Source organism: Hylobates moloch, unplaced genomic scaffold, assembly GCF_009828535.3.
Source record: "Hylobates moloch isolate HMO894 unplaced genomic scaffold, HMol_V3 SCAFFOLD_12, whole genome shotgun sequence".
Taxonomy (NCBI): domain Eukaryota; kingdom Metazoa; phylum Chordata; class Mammalia; order Primates; family Hylobatidae; genus Hylobates; species Hylobates moloch.
The window spans coordinates 28,955,253-28,967,699 of NW_026652287.1; the positions used below are offsets into that span (position 1 = coordinate 28,955,253).

General features: G+C 39.8%; 1 protein-coding gene across 12 annotated transcripts in view; it reads left to right on the forward strand.

The window, feature by feature from the left end:
• GLT8D2 (glycosyltransferase 8 domain containing 2) overlaps positions 1-12,447 on the forward strand; it is a 73,765-nt gene that overhangs the window by 27,898 nt on the left and 33,420 nt on the right. The window lies entirely within an intron of this gene.

Here is a 12,447-nt window from a genome sequence, read left to right on the forward strand (position 1 = left end):
CTGCTTTTTTTTTTGCTTTCCATTTGCTTGGTAGATCTTCCTCCATCCCTTTATTTTGAGTCTATGTGTGTCTCTGCACGTGAGATGGGTCTCCTGAATACAGCACACTGATGGGTCTTGACTATCCAATTTGCCAGTCTGTGTCTTTTAATTGGGACATTTAGTCCATTTACATTTAAGGTCAATATTTTTATGTGTGAATTTGATCCTGTCATTATGATGTTAGTTGGTTATTTTGCCCATTAGTTGATGCGGTTTTTTCCTAGCATCGATGGTCTTTACAATTTGGCATGTTTTTGCAGTGGTTGGTACTGGTTTTTCCTTTCCGTGTTTAGTGCTCCCTTCAGGAGCTCTTGTAAGGCAAGCCTGGTGGTGACAAAATCTCTCAGCATCTGCTTGTCTGTAAAGGATTTTATTTCTCCTTCACTTAGTTTGGCTGGATATGAAATTCTGGGTTGAAAATTCTTTTCTTTAAGAATGTTGAATATTGGCCCCCACTCTCTTCTGGCTTGTAGAGTTTCTGCTGAGAGATCCGCTGTTAGTCTGATGGGCTTCCTTTTGTGGGTAACCTGACCTTTCTCTCTGGCTGCCCTTAACATTTTTTCCTTCATTTCAACGTTGGTAAATCTGACAATTATATGTCTTGGGGTTGCTCTTCTCGAGGAATATCTTTGTGGTGCTTTCTGTATTTCCTGAATTTGAATGTTGGCCTGCCGTGCTAGGTTGGGGAAGTTCTCCTGGATAATATCCTGCAGAGTGTTTTCCAGCTTGATTCTATTCTCCCCGTCACTTTCAGGTACACCAATCAAACGTAGATTTGGTCTTTTCACATAGTCCCATATTTCTTGTAGGCTTTGTTCATTTCTTTTTACTCTTTTTTCTGTTAACTTCTCTTCTCACTTTATTTCATTAATTTGATCTCCAATCGCTGATACCCTTTCTTCCACTTGATCGAATTGGCTATTGAAGCTTGTGCATGCGTCACGTAGTTCTTGTGCCATGGTTTTCAGCTCCATCAGGTCATTTAAGGTCTGTACACTGTTTGTTCTAGTTTTCCATTTGTCTAATCTTTTTTCAAGGTTTTTAGCTTCCTTATAATGGGTTCAAACATCCTCCTGTAGCTTGGAGAAGTTTGTTATTACCGACCTTCTGAAGCCTACTTCTGTCAGCTCATCAAAGTCATTCTCTGCCCAGCTTTGTCCCATTGCTGGCGAGGAGCTGTGATCCTTTGGAGGAGAAGAGGCGTTCTGGTTTTTAGAATTTTCAGCTTTTCTGCTGTGGTTTCTCCCCATCTTTGTGATTTTGTCTACCTTTGGTCTTTGATGTTGGTGACCTACAGCTGGGATTTTGGTGTGGATGTCCTTTTTGTTGATGTTGATGCTATTTTTTTTCTGTTTGTTAGTTTTTCTTCTAACAGTCAGGTCCCTCAGCTGCAGGTCTGTTGGAGTTTGTTGGAGGTCCACTCCAGACCCTGTTTGCCTGGGTATCACCAGTGGAGGCTGCAGAACAGCAAATATTGCAGAACAGCAAATATTGCTGTCTGATCCTTCCTCTGGAAGGTTCGTCTCAGAGGGGCACCTGCCTGTATGAGGTGTCAGTCGGCCCCTACTGGGAGGTGTCTCCCAATTAGGCTACATGGGGGTCAGGGACCCACTGAGGGAGGCAGTCTGTCCATTCTCAGAGCTCAAACACCATGCTGGGAGAACCACTGCTCTCTTCAGAGCTGTCAGACAGGGATGTTTAAGTCTGCAGAAGTTTCTGCTGCCTTTTGTTCAGCTATGCCCTGCCCCCAGAGGTGGAGTCTACAGAGGCAGCTGGCCTTGCTGAGCTGCGGTGGGCTCTGCCCAGTTCAAGCTTCCCCAGCCACTTTGTTTACCCACTCAAACCTCAGCAATGGTGGACGCCCTTCCCCCTGCCAGGCTGCTGCCTCGCAGGTCGATCTCAGACTGCTGCACTAGCAGTGAGCAAGGCCCCATGGGCATGGGCCCCACCAAGCCAGGCGTGGGATATAATCTCCTGGTGTGCTGTTTGCTAAGACCATTGGAAAAGTGCAGTATTTGGGCAGGAGTGTCCCGTTTTTCCAGGTAAAGTCCGTCACAGCTTTCCTTGGCTAGGAAAGGGAAATCCCCCAACCCCTTGGGCTTCCCAGTTGAGGTGATGCCCCACCCTACTTTGGCTCACCCTCCATGGGCTACACCCACTGTCCAACCAATCCCAATGAGATGAATGAGGTGCCTCAGTTGGAAATGCAGAAATCACTCATCTTCTGCATCAATCACGCTGGGAGCTGCAGACCAGAGCTGTTCCTATTCAGCCATCTTGGAATGGAATCCAGGCATAAATAATTTTTAAGGAAGTAAGCATGTTCTTGTAAATATTGTCTAAATAATTAAAATGACATAAAGTTATTGATAAGAACATTTTATCAAATATTAGTTCTTAAATAAGAGTTTTTTTGTTTGCTTTCTTCAGCTTTATTGAGGTATAATTAACAAAAAAAAATGTATATATTCAGCCAACCATGGTAGCTCATGCTTGTGATCTCAGTGCTTTGGGAGACCAAGGTGGGAGAATTGAGCTCAACCAGGAGCTCAAGGTTACAATGAGCTATGATTGCACTACTGCACTCCAGCCTGGGTGACAATCCTGTCTCTGAAAAAATATATATACATATATATGTATATACACACACACACACACACACATATATATACACACATATATATATATTTTCAAGGAGTACAATGTTTTAATATACACATTGTGAAATGATTACCACAGTCAAGCTAATTAACAAATCCATCACCCTCATGTAGTTGCCTTTTGTGTATGTGCAGTGAGAACCCTTAAGATCTACCCTCTTAGCAGATTTCAAGTATACAATACATTATTAGTAATAACAGTCATCATGCTGTGCGTTAGATCTCCAGAACTTGCTCATCTTATAACTGCAAGCTTGTACCCTTTGACCGACATTTCCCCATTTCCCCACCTCTCTGTCCCTGGTAACCACCCTTCTATGTTTCTGTAAGTTCAACTTTGTAGATTTCTCATATAAGTGAACATGCCGTCTTCATTTTTCTTTGCCTGGCTTATTTCACTTAGCATAATGTCCTCCAGGCTCACCCATATTGTCACAAATGGCATGATTTTCTTCTTTTCTAAGGTGAAATAATATTTTATTTTGTGTGTATATATGTCTACATACACACACATTCTCATATATATACCACATTTCTTTATCCACTCATCCATATGGACACAGGTTAATTCTATATCTTGGCTATTCTGCATAGTGCTGCAGGCTGGGTGCAGTGGCTCACACCTGTAATCCCAGCACTTTGGGAGGCTGAGGCGGGCAGATCACCTGAGGTCAGGAGTTGGAGACCAGCCTGGCCAACATGGTGAAACCGTGTCTCTACTAAAAATATACAAAAATTAGCCAGGCGTGGTGATGTGCACCTGTAATTCTAGCTACTTGGGAGTCTGAGGCAGGAGAATTGCTTGAACCTGGGAAATGGAGGTTGCAGTGAGCCGAGATCATGCCACTGAATTCCAGCCCAGGTGACGACACAACGAAACTCTGTCTCAAAAAAAAAAAAAAAAAAAAATAGTGCTGCAATGAACCTGAGAGTGCAGATCTAGCTTTGATACTGATTTTCTTTCCTTTGGATATATACCCTAAAGTGGGATAGCTGCATCATATGGTAGCTCTATTTTTAATTTTTTGAGAGACCTCCATATTGTTTTCCATAATGGCTCTTCCAAATTACATTCCCACTGGCAACGTACAAGGGTTCCCTTTTCTCTACATCATCACCAACACTTGTTATCTTTTGACTTTTTGATAATAGCCATTCTAACAGATGTGAAGTGATATCCTATTGTGGTTTGGATTTGAATTTCTCTGATTATTAGTGATGTTTAGTATCTTTTCATATACCTGTTGGCCATTTGTGTGCTTTCTTTAGAGAAATGTCTATTCTGGTCCTTTGCCTATTTTTAAATCAAGTTATTTGTTTTTTTGCTATTGAGTTGTATGAGTTTCTTATATATTTTGGATATTAACTTCTTATCAGGTATATGGTTTGTAAATAGTCGCTCCCATTCCACAGGTTGCTTTTTTATTTTATTGATTGCTCCTTTGCAGTGCAGAAACTTTTTAGTTTGATGTAGTCCCACTTGTTTGTTTTTGTTTTTGTCGACTGTGCTTTTGGTGTCATATTCAAAAAATCATTGCCAAGACCAATGCCACGGAGCTTTCCCCCGTTTTCTTCTAGTTTTACAGTTTCACATCTTACACATTTAATTATGTTATTATTAAATTAATAAATAATAAAAATGAATAATTACTTATTTAATATGTAATTCATTTTGAACTGGTTTTGTGTATGATAAAGATCCAATTTTTTTGTTGTTAATATCCAGTTTTCCCAGCACCACTTACTAAAGAGACCATCCTTTCCCCATTGTGTATTCTTGGTGCCTTTATGGAAGAATAGTTGACCATATATGTGTGGATTTATTTCTGGGTTCTCTATTCTGTCCCATTGGTCTATGTTCCATTGGTCTATGTGTCTGTTTTTATGTCAGTACCATACTTTTTGGATTACTATAACTTTGTAAATATAATTAAAAATTAGGAAATGTGATGCCTTCAGTTTTGTTCTTGCTCAAAATTGCTTTAGTTATTTGGGGGCTTTTGTGGTTCCATATGCATTTTAGGATTTTTTTTTTCTATTTTTGTGAAAAATGCCATTGGAATTTTGATAGGGACTACATTAAATCTGTAGATTGCTTTGGGTGTTATAGACATTTTGACAATGTTGATTCTTTCAACCCCCATCACTTTTTTGAGGGCATAACTATATAAAGTTCTAGAATGTTAAATCTCATAGAATTGTCTGCTTCAGTCATAATAATGAGGAAACTGAGACGGAGAGAGATGGAGTTATATCCCTAGGATCACACAATCATAATGGCTCGTATAAGTGGGGTTCCAACTGTTTGCCAAGTACTGTTATAAGTACTTAATGCATATAAATGTATTACTGCATTTAATCCTCATAAAGCCGTATATTACCTTCATTTCCTCAACTTTTTATTTAGAAATGATTTTAATTTATAGAAAAGTTGCAAGAAGAGTATAATGGCTCAACCAATTTTGGCACATTAGCATTGTCTCAGTACCTCTCACTCTCTCTCTCTTTCTATGCACAAACACCCCTGAAGCTCTTGATCTTTCACCCGTAAATTAATGTATGTGTCTCCTACTATCAATGATGTACTCCTACATAACCATACCACATTTATTCTCTTAGGAAATTTAACATTAATGCCATAATATTTCCCCAATTTCCCAAAAACAAACTTTATAGCTCTTTTTAAACATTTGGTTCAGGATGCAGTCAAGGTTCACACTTTTATTTTTTTTTTTTGAGATGGAGTCTCACTCTGTCACCAGGCTGGAGTACAGTGGTGCAGTCTCGGCTCACTGCAACCTCAGCCTTCCGGGTTCAAGCGATTCTCCTGCCTCAGCCTTCGAAGTAGCTGGGACTACAGGTGCACGCCACCATGCCCAGCTAATTTTTGTGTTTTTAGTAGAGATGGTGTTTCACCATGTTGGCCAGGATGGTCTCGATCTCTTGACCTCATGATCCACCTGCCTCAGCCTCCCAAAGTGCTGGGATTACAGGTGTGAGCCACTGAGTCCAGCCAAGGTTCACACTTTCCATTTCATTATCACATTATCAAGCCTCTAAAGAGTTCCCAACGTGTTTTTTTTTTCCTTTCATGACATTGACATATTTGAAGAGACCAGGGCAGTTTGTCTTCAGAATGATCCGTGATTTGGATTTGACCATGACCTTATCCATGATAGAATCAGGTTAAATATTGCTGGCAGGAACACATTGATATTTATCACATCTCAAGGCACAGGATTTCAGTTTGTTTCATTTTGTTGATCTTAAGGGTGATTACTCTGAGAATGTGAATTTTTTGTACCCCAACAACATTTTACCCCCTATCATTTTAGCATTCATTGAGGTTTTTTGCCTGAATTACTTATTAATATGTTGATTGTAAAATGGTATTACAGACATTCTATAAGTGAGGAATCTTAAGTTTCCAAGGGAAGGGGTTCTTATATGTTTCTTATACATTGTAGAGCTAGGATTTGAACCCAGATGGTCTGACTCCAAGGCCCACAGTCTAATACACTAATTGTACTGGAAAAGGATTTCCACATGATTTTCCACTTGATTTCAGTGCCCTCAGTTAGAAACTGTGTCTTGTCCACTTGGGATTTTTTTGTTTTTTGAAACCCAAGAAGTGCCACCATCAGAGATGAGATGAAATTGTAAAAAGGAAGGATAGGATGAAATTCAGGCATGCCAAATCTTTATGCAATTATATACACACACACACTCACATGCACACACACACATCATTTTTTAAAGCAAACTTTCTGTTGAAACTGCATGCTTCTCAAGGACACCACTCCTGCCATATGGCTTAAGGTTTCCTACAACAATCGGCTTTGGGAACTTACCTTCTTGGCTCGTTACTGCTGTGCCTTGCAATTGGCATGTGATTATCTGCATCCTAAAGCCTCTTGTTTCATCTTAAAGAGATTTCAGAGTTGGCAACACACTGGACGGGGAAAGATGAACCCCCTGTTCAGATGAGTCAGCACTTACTATTCCTCTGCCTCTGGAGTGGTCTCATAGTTACAGTAACCAAGCACTCAGGCAAGAGCCGACCAGCATTGCCTGTGAGCTGTAAAGCTTCATCAACACACGGTGAAATCCGTTATCTGGAGCCCAATGCTCCTAACCTCTGGTGTAGCCACAAGGGCCCTTTGAGAGCTCAGCACTTTGTGGTTAAGGGCTTTGAAGTCAGAGAGCTCTAATTTTTAATCCCAGCCCCATCATTTACAAGATTTATGATTTTGAGCAAGTTACTGAACTTCTCTGAGCCACAATGTCCTCATTTGAAAAATGGAGATAGTAATACATCCACTTGAAAGGTGTTAGAATTAAAGGAGATAATGTACCTAAATAGCCTGGAGCTGCGTGCAAATTAAATTTGCAATAAATGATAGCTATGATTATTATCTGACCCCTGCAAACTGCTCCCCATATTCACACACCATTCTGGCCACAGCAAATTTATTTGTAAAGACTTTTGTTTGTAAGAAACTGAACCTCATTTCAAAACAGTTTAAGGAAAAAGTGTGAAGTTACTGGTTTTCATAACTGGGATGTCCAGGAAGTGGATGGCCTGAGGTACTTAGAGCTCGGCTTCCTTCTGGTCTTTGCCCCATTCTCTCCTGTGATACCAGATGGCTTCTTTCATGAAGTGGGAGGAGGGGTCATGTGGCCAAAGACCATTCTAGGCTTCCATCATCCCCAAAAGTTAGATGCATGCATATCACCTAAAATTCTAAATGGATGAAAGGTACCTGAAACCCTATCTCAGAAAAATCCTAAGTAGTGTGCTGTTTTGACCCAATTCTTTTCCAAGTGCAAAGGGGGAAGAGGAGAAGGGCCATTGCCATGTATTCAGAGCTCTTGGGTGTTCAGTCTATAGCCCAGGAAAATAAAAGGAACATTGTAGCTGGTTGTTTACAGTGAATTAAAGACTTGAATCAAATCTCTGTTGAAGAGTTTTCCTAGATGACTGCCAGCAAATTCTCATAACACTTTGGTTCATGAAACTGTGGGGACCTATGATATCCTTCCTTTCTCAATTACTTCCTCGGGCTATCTCTGTTATGTTGTTAGTTTCTAAAGGTTATTATTCCTGGTTTGCTGTCTGCAGCCTCCCGTCAAATGTCAAGTTCAGAAGTTCATTTGAAAGACCATAATTAAGAAGGATCAACTTAATTTTAAAATAAACTTTGAGTTTTCAAGACAAATTGTTTTTTATGGCAAATTAACTTTTTTGTGTGAGATAAAGGAAGTCAGTTGCCAGCTCCTGGGGTAATTGGCAAAATGGCACAAACAAGTGAATAAACATAAAAATGTGACAATATTTAACTTTAGATTTTACAGTAAAATGAATGTTGTCATCTAAAATCCTTATCTAATGGCTAATTTTATTTTTTCGTCAAACCTGCCCTATCCTATGCTTTGCTTAATGCCTACCACTTCTCCTAATGAATATCCAAGGTATTGTATTAAGCATATAGATGGATACATTGTAAACTGGGAAAACTGGGAAACAAAGTCTTAACAGGTATATTTTGAGAATAGAGGGAGGGTGTCTTAGCCTTCTTGATTTCAGAGCATAAATAAAATACTCCAGAATATAATGCAAAGATCGAATTTGAATTTGGGGAAATGTTTGGTTGAAAGTTTTTCATAGTAGATCAACCCTTTTCTTGCCTGCTTGATCCTGATAGTACTCTGAGAACATTATTGAATTTTTTTTTTTTTTTTGAGACAGAGTCTCTCTCTGTCGCCCAAGCTGGAGTGCAGTGGTGTGATCTCGGCTCACTGCAACCCCCTTCTCGCAGGTTCAAGTGATTCTTGTGCCTCAGCCTCCCGAGTAGCTGAGATTACAGGCGTGCCCCACCATGTCCAGCCAATTTTTGTATTTTTAGTAGAGATGGGGTTTCGCCATATTGGCCAGGCTGGTCTCGAATTCCTGTCCTCAAGTGATCCACCAGCCTCAGCCTCCCAAAGTGCTGGGATTACAGGTGTGAGCCACCACACCCGGCCACATTATTGAATCTTTCTTTGATGAGGTAGCTCACTTTTTAGTCACTGATGACTAATCAGATCTGTAATTCTTCTTGTAGAAAGTATAGGAGAGAATAAAAAACCTGTGTTGATCACTTGCTCCCTTCTTTAGGACACATGTCATCCTCTAGGTTCAAACTCCTTGCCAGATTTGAAGTCCCCTTTGAATACCCTGAAATTGGAACAAAATATTAAAGAAAAAAAATCAGTTCCACAGAAGGAACAACAAATGGTCTCAACAAATGGCTTTCTCAACAAATGGTCTTGGAACAACTGGATAACCATATGCTAAAAGATTAAGTTTAATCTACATTTCATGATATATACAAAAATTAACTCTAAATGTAAATATTAAGTCCAAAACTATAAAATTCTCCAAGAAAACATAGGAAAAAGTCATCATGACCTTATGTTAGGCCAAAATCTATTAGATATGATACCAAAAGCATGATATATAAAAGAAAAAAAGGCCAGGTGTGGTGGCTCATGCCTGTAATCCCAGCACTTTGAGAAGTCGAGGCAGGCAGATCACTTGAGCTCAGGAGTTCAAGATCAGCCTGGGCAACATGGCAAAACCCCATCTCTACAAAAAATACAAAAATTAGCCAGGTGCGGTGGTGTGCGCCTGTAGTCCCAGCTGCTTGGGAGGCTGAGGTAGGAGAATCGTTTGAGCCTGGGAGGTGGAGGTTGCAGTGGGCCAAGACTGTACCACTGCACTTGAGCCTGGGTGATGGAGTAAAACCCTGTTTCAAAAAAAAGAAAAAAATAAAATGAATTTGACCTCATCAAAATTAAATACTTTTGCTCTGCAAAATTTATTGTTAAGAGACTGAAAAGACAAGCCACATACCAGGGGAAAGTATTTGCAAATTGCATAACACAGGGCTTTTTTTTTTTTTTTTTTTTTTTTGACAAAGTCTCACTCTGTTGCCTAGGCTGGAGTGCAGTGGCACAATCTCGGCTCACTGCAACCTCCACCTCCCAGGTTCAGGCAATTCTCCTGCCTCAGCCTCCCGAGTAGCTAGGATTACAGACATGCACTGCCACGCCTGGTTAATTTTTGTATTTTAGTAGAGACAGGATTTCACCATGTTGGCCAGGCTGGTCTTGAACTCCTGACCTCAAGTGATCTGCCAGCCTCAACTTCTCAAAGTGCTGGGATTACAGGCATGAGCCACAGCACTGAGGCCTGACACAGGACTTGTATGTGGAATATATAAACAACTCCCAAAACTCAAAAATAAGAAAATAATTCCATAAAAATGCACAAAAGATTTAAACAGACATTTCACCATATGTGGATGGTAAATAAACACACAAAAAGATGCTCAACATGAGTAATCACTAGGGAAATGCAAATTAAAATCACAATGCAATTCGCCCATTATAACAGCTAAAATAAAAAAAATACCAGCAATATCAAGAGCTGACAAGAACACAGAGCAACTGGAACTTTCTCACCATGCTAGTGGGAATACAAAATTAAAATGTTTCCACTCAGGAAAAAAAGATTGTCAGTTTCTTTTTCCACTCAGGAAAAAAGATTGTCAGTTTCTTCCTTTTTCTTTTCCTTTTTTTTCAGGCAAGGTCTCTCTCTGTCACCTGGGCTGGAGTGCAGTGGTGTGACCATGGCTCACTGCAGCCTCAACCTCCGGGCTCAAGCAATCCTCCTACCTCAGCCTCCTGAATAGCTGGGACCACAAGTGCCCACCACCATGTCTGGCTAAATTTTTTTCTCTAACTCCCCACGTTTGGTTTTTGAGGGTTTTTTTGTTTCTTTTGTTTTGTTTTCATACAGACAGGGGTCTCACTATGTTGCCAGGGCTGGTCTCGAACTCCTGAGCTCAAGCGATCCTCCCACCTTGGCTTCCCAAAGTGCAGGGATTATAGGCATGAGCCATGGTGGCAAGCCTAGATTGGCAATTTCTTATCAAGTTAAATATATATCTACCCAAAAGACCCAGCAATACCACTTCTAGGTAGTTACCCTCTATTCACACAAAAACCTGTAAACAAGTGTTTACAGAAGCATTATTCATAATCACAAAACAATGGAAACAACCCAAATGTCCTTCAGTGGGTGAATGGATAAACTGTGGTATATCCATTCAATGGAATACTATTCAGCAATAAAAAGGTACAAACTATTGGTAAAGGCAATAGCAAGTATGAATCTCAAAAACATTATGCTAATTGAAAGAAGAAAGTCTCGCAAAATATTACATCTTGTAGGATTCCATTTATATGACATTCTGGAAAAGACAAAACTATAGAGGCAGAGAACCTATCAGTGGTTGCCAAGGGCTAGGTGTTGGGCAGGGCCTGACTACAAAGTGGCGGCGCAAGGGAATTCTTTAGGAGTGTTGGCGTTGTTCTCTACCCTGTTTGTGGTGGTTGTTACAAGAATCTATGCATGTGTAAAAGTCCATAGAACTATAGAAGAAAAGGAAATCTAATGTATGTAAATTTTTAAAAACTTAAAAATCAACTTGTCAAATTTTGAAGCTGACATGGTAATATTCCTTTAGTAAATGTGTCATGGAAAAGAAGCCTATTTAAAATGAAAACAGACATACTGAATGTTTATTATACAGAACCATTTGTGTTTCCCTGGGTGAAGCACTCTTTCTGATTCTTCAATGCAGTCTAAAGAATTCAGAAAATACTACCTAATAAAAAAGAAATAGTATGCATAGCAATTTTTTAAAATTTTATTTTATTTTAAGTTTTGTGATACATGTGCAGAATGTGCAGGTTTGTTACATAGGTAAATGTGTGCCATGGTGGTTTGCCGCACCTATCAACCCATCACCTAGGTATTAAGCCCCACGTGCATTAGCTATTTATCCTGATGCTCTCCCTCCCCCTGATGCGTAGCAATTTTTAAGACCATCAAGAAAGAAACTCACAGTAGGAAATGTGTGTAAATCCAGAAGACCGGAAAAAAATTTGCTTGTCAACATGTATCAAATACCTTGGCAGAAAAATAGTTCTCAACGGGCCAATTCTTTATGCTCTGAAGCAGCAGCTGGTCTCTTTTGTTAAAAGAAGTTGTTCTTGGAATACATCTAGTTAATATGCCTCTTAGAATTTGCCCTGCATTTTTCTTATGCAAAGGACTTTATCTAAAAAGTTGGCCTGATAGAACATGAGAATGGTTGATGATGTGACAGTTATAGTTCTTGCTGCTTAGCAAAATATAATGCATCGTGTGTGTGTGTGCACGTGTGTGTATGTGTGTGTGTAGAATCTCTTGTGCTTATTTATATGTATGAATAGATAATACATTAGTAAGATTTGACATTCTGTAGATGCCAAAGCTGCTATTTATTAGTCAGAACACTCCTGTGGGGCTGTGTCAGCCATTTATAGCTGGTACGCATTTTGATTGATCAGTGCCAAGGGCCATATGAGTTATTAAATATGTTCAATATAAGTCCTATAAGACCATCAACTGAAAAAATCTCCCTTTTTCTGCCAGCCGACCCCTATATTTTCTGTAATCTTCAACACAGAGACAAAAAGGCCTTTTAATATTGGGTTACATGAAGTTGGGTAGAGGTGGGTATTTTAATTATTTTAATCGTGTATAACAATGTGTAACAGGCATATCTCATCCCAAATCTGTCCCTGACAGTCCTCCAGCCTTTCTTCCAGGGGTCTCTTTTTCCCATTTGTGTTCCCTTCTCCTTGTGGTCAC